Here is a 6514-nt window from a genome sequence, read left to right as displayed (position 1 = left end):
GCGTTTGTACGGCCAAAAGGCATGACCAAGTATTCAGAGTGTCCCAAAGGTGTGTTAAATGCAGTCTTCCATTCATCCCCTTCTTTTATGCGGACCAAGAGATATGCATTATGGAGGTCTAGTTTGGAAAAGATGGTGGAGCTTTGCAGAGGCTCAAAAGCTGAATTAATGAGGGGCAGAGAGTACTTGGTTTTATTATTGAGTCCACGGAAGTCTATGCAAGGTCTGAGAGTCTTGTCTTTCTTGTCCACAAAAAAGAAACCAGCTCCAAGTGGGGATGAGGATGGCCGAATTATACCAGCTGCCAGGGACTCAGTGATGTACTTTTTCATAGCTTCCCTCTCAGGCTGTGAAAGATTGTACAGGCAACTGGAGGGAAGTGCAGCCCCTGGCAGCAGGTCGATGGAGCAGTCATGTGGTCTGTGCAGGGGCTGTGACTGGGCCTTGGACTTACTGAATACTTGCCGTAGATCAAGATATTCAGGTGGAACATTAGAAAGGTCCAGGGAATTGTACTCTGGAGATGAGGTTTTGATAGCTCCATCTGTGGGTGGCAGAGCAGCCTGCAGACAAACAGCATGATAATGAGAACTCCAACCCAAAATCTTTCCCAGAGACCAGTCAATGTGGGGGTTGTGTAGCCAAAGCCAGTGGTGACCAAGTACTAAACAATTTTTAGAAGCAGACATGGCATGAAAACCGGACACTTCATGGTGATTTCCAGAGATGACAAGTGATATAGGAACCGTTCTGTGAGTAATCCGTGTGAGGACATTACCATTCATGGCCACTGCAGGAATAGGCTGGTCCAGGGGGTTCAGTGTTGCAACCCAACTGCTCTGCCAACTCCTGATCGATTAAGTTCTCTTCAGCTCCAGAGTCGATCAGCACCTGCAAGGGGAGCACAACATCGTCCACAAGGAGAGAGGCAGGGACTAACAACTGGTTCTTGGGAAACTTGGCCTTTTGGCTCACCAGCACCCCCACACTTACTGGCGAGCCGATCTCTTGGTCATACTGGGCAGGTGGAAATTAAGTGACCAGACTTACCGCAGTACAGGCAGGCACCGGCTCTCATTCTGCGGAGGCGCTCCTCTGGAGTTAATGCTGCTCTTCCCAGTTGCATGGGCTCTTCCTCCACAGGGCGGGCTGGAAGGTAGCCCCGCCCACCTGACTGGGCAGAGGCCATGGTCTCAGTGTGCTGGGAGGACTGGGGTGGAGCAGTGGGGGCCGGATTAAAGGTGCGGGATTTCCCCTGCCGTTGCCTCTCCCGAAGGCGGTTGTCAGTGCGAATTGCTAGGTGAACAGAACAAAGATCGGATGGTTCATCACAAGGAGCCAGTTCATCTTTTAACCGTTCGGTTAAACCATGTACAAAAACAGCTCTTAAAGCTGCATTCCCCCATTGAGCGTCTGCCACCAGTGTCCAAAACTCAACTGAGTAATCTGCGGCAGGCGTGTGGATACTGACTGGGACAGAGCGGAACGAGGGCTGAAGTGGCTGGCTGAGGGTGTTGAGCGTGGCTGGGCTGGAAAACAGGAGGATCAGGTTTGTGAACAAAAAACACAAGGAATCAGCTAATCTTCAGGCAAAGTAGCAAACAAAATCTGAATTTCAGGTTGGTGTAGGCCAATAATCACTACTGAACATGAAACAACGATCTGGCAGAGAGTGGAGTTATGAGCTGGGCTTTATACTGCAGAGTAGGGTGTGGCAATCAGGTGATGGCTGTCAGGTGTGGAGATGAGCCAGGTGCAAATAATCAGGGGCCACGTCAGCCACTCAGACAAGGGGAAACACAGAACAGGAGGGAGGGGGAGAACAAAGGAACACAATACAAGGGCAGATCCTAACACAAGCTTGACGGAGGTAGGACGTAGGCAGGAGGACCTGCTATGCCCTTTCCCCATTTTTCCACCTCTGCATACCCACAGCAGGGCCTGCAGTTGTGCTCTGAATGTGGTTCACTCCCAGCAGACACAGAACCAGACAACCAGACAAGTTGGTGTGCCAAACACAAGGTTTGCAACTAACTTTCCAAAAAGGAGAACCAAGTTAAGTTAGCACCCCAACGTCTAATTCTGCAAGGATACCGAACAACCGGCATTCGGATCTGCACTTTTGGAACAAGGGCATAGCAAAGACTGCTTCTGGAACCACAGCTCTTTCCAGACTTCATCTGCCAGCTAACAAAAGCAGCACGCCACAAAGCAACTCTTCTCTCCATCCATTCAAGGATTGGTCATGTAACAACTAGGCATAGTATTATTACAGTTGTATAGGCTAAGCAAGACTGTTTAACATTGTCAATTGTGATTTAATGCTGTTTATTGAGTTATTGCTGTGATTGTTTGCAGTTAGGTTATTGGTTAGTTGGCTTCACCGAAGCTAAGTGTAGCCAGGTGAACTAGAGGCAGACATTGTTTTTGAGCTGCCACAGTAGTATAACTGATACGCACACATGATTTGCCTGGAGGATCAGTATTATAGTGAGTATTTATTTTTGTTTTCATACTATGTTATCTGTCACATCATTTCATATGTTGGAAACTGGTTACCTTGCTGAGGTGACGCTGTCGCTTTAAGAGCTTCTTCCTGGCAGATCCCGCACTACGCCTAGCTGTCGCGGGACTTTAGAAACAAGGAAGTCGGGAGGTTACCGGTAGTTTGGAGTGTGTGTTCCTGCACTTTTATAAGGAAATATCCAGATAAACACTGCTAAGATACATAAATAGTCACTGGTGCCCATAGATAAGAGTGTAACTATGTTGTAAGCTAAAACTGACAGGGGATGATCTTGTATTTTTGCCGATGTCTGTAGGTCTGTTGAATGTGTCCTAAATGTGTGTGAACCCCACTGCACTGAGGGAAAACCGAACAGCGGGACAGCGTGAGTGCTATTAATGTACACATATATGTTAGATGAGGTCATGTCATAGTATGCTGATTATTTCAACCGATTGTGTATTGTGTATGTTCCTGATTGAATTAGAGGGGAGAAAAGGCACAGAAGAAAGCCGTGATTTGCTTCCGGGTGTGTTTGGCGCGCAAGCAGCACACCAGAGTGAGAGAGTGAGTTTGATTTCATGATTTGAACAATTTATTGGAGTTCATGTAAAAAATATTCCAGTTGTTCATGAACGTACATTGGCTGTGAATTAATACTTTTCCATGTAAAGTGACTGTGTGTTATGTGGCTCAAGAAGTGTATTTATTTGTGTTTATTTTTTTTATTTTTTATTTTTCTTTTACTCAGGACTGAGCCACTACTGTTGTCTTTGGATACCATTGTTGCCTTGATAGCACTTTTTGATGATGCTGACACTGTTGCCAATACTGTTTAGAGTTAAGAGACAGCATTAAGCTCTTGTAAGGGAAAGTGTGGTGAGACATATTTGCTTTATTCTAGAAAAGCAAGCCTAAAGCTATTCTTTTTATTTTGTCTGTTGTCTCAAAAATAAATAAATTAAAGCTGCTGAGTTCTGGCAGTCGGGGAGTAAAAGACCCACAAAAAGTAGTTTCTGTGTCAGGTCTCCTCATTTTATGACCAGGCTACATAACAGACAGTCTTGCATGCAACTAAACATCCTCTGTACTAAACAGACTCTTTTGCAATACACATTGCATACACATAGACTCACTCACACATTGGCTTTCAACAGAGCTACACCCAAAGAGGCAATTCAAAGTTCCTGCTTCTTTTCCTTTGTCTTTAACGCTCCCCCAGTCTGAAGTCATCTTTGATTTGGCCATCTAGTTGCCATTTTGTTTTGCAGGCCAGACGGCCCTTTGTTTAACACACACACACACACACACACACACACACACACACACACCTTTTCTCTCTCTCTCTCTCTCTTGCGTACACACACCCATGCTTGTATGTAGTTAGTTAGAATTTGTGTGTTTTGTTTGGCTTTGTTTTCTTTATGAATAAATACATTTGGAATCGTACCTGCTGTCTGTTTAATATTACACAAGAGGGAAGGAATGAGTCAACCTCTGCTATGCCAAGAACTCCAAAAACCTTCAGCTTTTACAATTAATATGGTAATTTTGGATATGATTATTATTTAATTATTAATCAAAATTCCAAATTGATAATTTGGTGAACTTTATGAAACTGATATCATTAACTGGCTATCATTTTTGCCCCACGAGGTGCCCCACAAATTTGAGTCACATTCTTTAACATAATTGAAATAATTATTAATAATTATTAATTATTTCCGATAGCCATTTTGATACTTTAACTGGAGATCTGTTTCAAGGTCAGTTCCGGGTTAAGGCTTAGATCCCAAAAACACTCTACTTGATGCAGTATGTCTACTGTCCTGTTATGCCTTCCTTAGAGCTGGGGAACTTACCTCCTCTCCATTGTGATTTGTGATTTAACTGTCCATTCTAATCACTACAGTTTATGCCTTAAATACTCCAAATGCAGAGGTGCTTGCTCTGTAATCATTGCACATGTCAATTCCCCTTTCTGCCTATTTAAATCTATGATAAAGTGCCATACTGTATTTAAGACTTAGACTTCCCCAGTGTGGGATCAATAAAGTTTAACTTATCTTATCTTATTGTATCTTACCTATCACCAGCTGCCTATCTGCACTTTTGCTCATCTGAGAGAATATTCCCCTATCAAAATATTGTTTTAATTATTACTCATCAAAAGTCTCCTCAGCATTATTCAGGGCACTCTTTCAGGATAGATGCTACTATTTCTGCTGCCAATCAAGGCATCACTTCTTCATCTCTGCAACAACTGGGGCATTGGTCTTCATCTCCGTTAACCTCCCACACTCACCCTGACACAAATGCTGTTCTCACAAATCAAGTATCTCTGAAGGCCTAATTTCTGGTAAGTCATGCATATAGTTAGTGGTGTTGCTAATCATTGCTGACTTTGTTTTTTGCTGACTTTGGTGTGGTTGTCAAACCTTATTTTACTTCCAACATTGTATTTAAGGTAGTCACAAGATTGTAATCTCTGTTTGATCTTATGACCTTTTATTTCAGTTTGGTCTTCACTCACCTTTTGCTTTGCTCTACACATGGTCCACTAGTTTATTAGCTTTTGATTTTCACTTTCATTTTTAATTTTTAATTTTCATTTTTATTACTCATTTTATTCATCTTCATTTACTTTTATATAAACGTTCACATGATAGTCAGTGTTCCCTTTATTGGTTTTTACAATTGTGTATTCTCGTTAAAGGTGATCTTTATTTAGCTTAGAGTTTAGTTTAAGGGATTTTTTTGTCCTCATCATATAGAGGTTTTTTCCCTTATTAGGTAGTGCAGTTAGACAGACAAGTCTTTTACCCTCTCCTTCGCCATATAGGGAGGGGGATGTTTGGCTTGCCTGTTCTTCTGACCTGTGACTTCTGCCTGGGCTTTCCTATTTTTCATGAGCTGAACTCAAAGATCTAAAACATTTTCCATACACACAAAAGACCATTTCTCACAAATATTGTTCACAGTTTGTTGTCTGAATCTGTGTTAGTGAGCACTTCTCTTTTGCCGAGATAATCCATCCCACCTCACAGGTGTGGCATATCAAGATGCTGATTAGACAGCATGAATATTGCACAGGTGTGCCTTAGGCTGGCCACAATAAAAGGCCACTCTAAAATGTTCAGTTTTGAGGGAGCGTGCAATTGGCATGCTGACTGCAGGAATGTCCACCAGAGCTGTTGCCCGTGAATTGAATGTTCATTTCTCTACCATAAGCCGTCTCCAAAGGCATTTCAGACAATTTGGCAGTACATCCAACCGGCCTCACAACCGCAGACCACGTGTAACCGCACCAGCCCAGGACCTCCACTTCCAGCATGTTCACCTCCAAGATCATCTGAGACCAGCCACCCGGACAGCTGCTGCAACAATCGGTTTGCATAACCAAAGAATTTCTGCACAAACTGTCAGAAACCGTCTCAGGGAAGCTCATCTGCATGCTCGTCATCCGATCTTGGAGGTGAACATGCTGGATGTGAAGGTCCTGGGCTGGTATGGTTACCGTGGTCTTGTTGTCACCTCTCAGCCATCTGTAGGTGATAGAGGAACATTTTTAAATTAACGTATATTTTATGCACAGAATTGATCTGGAAAGTTACTAGTAACAGTGGCTGTGAAATGAATACAGCGGAGTAAAAAGTAAAATATGTTCCTCTGAGAGGTAGTGGAAAAGAGGTATAAAGTTGCATAAAACATGTATAGTCAAGTGAAGTCAGAGTACCTGTAGAAGGGAAATGCACTGAATGCAGCATGCTCTGCTGGACAAACTACATAATGACACCATTTCGAAATCACCCAAAGCTTTACTTTCTGTATTATATGTTCTGTGAAAAAAAAGTTAAGTTGACACTTTTGTGCAATGATGAGACTATATTAGAAGATAAAATGTACAAATGTACTGTATCTGCATTTAAAAGTAATAAAAAAAATAAATACATCAAAAATTGGCATGGACTAACTGCTACTGTGACATCTACTTCTCAAATTGTACAT

This window comes from Epinephelus lanceolatus, chromosome 12, assembly GCF_041903045.1.
Source record: "Epinephelus lanceolatus isolate andai-2023 chromosome 12, ASM4190304v1, whole genome shotgun sequence".
In the NCBI taxonomy this organism is placed as follows: Eukaryota; Metazoa; Chordata; class Actinopteri; order Perciformes; family Serranidae; genus Epinephelus; species Epinephelus lanceolatus.
Note: the sequence above shows the minus strand (reverse complement) of the source record.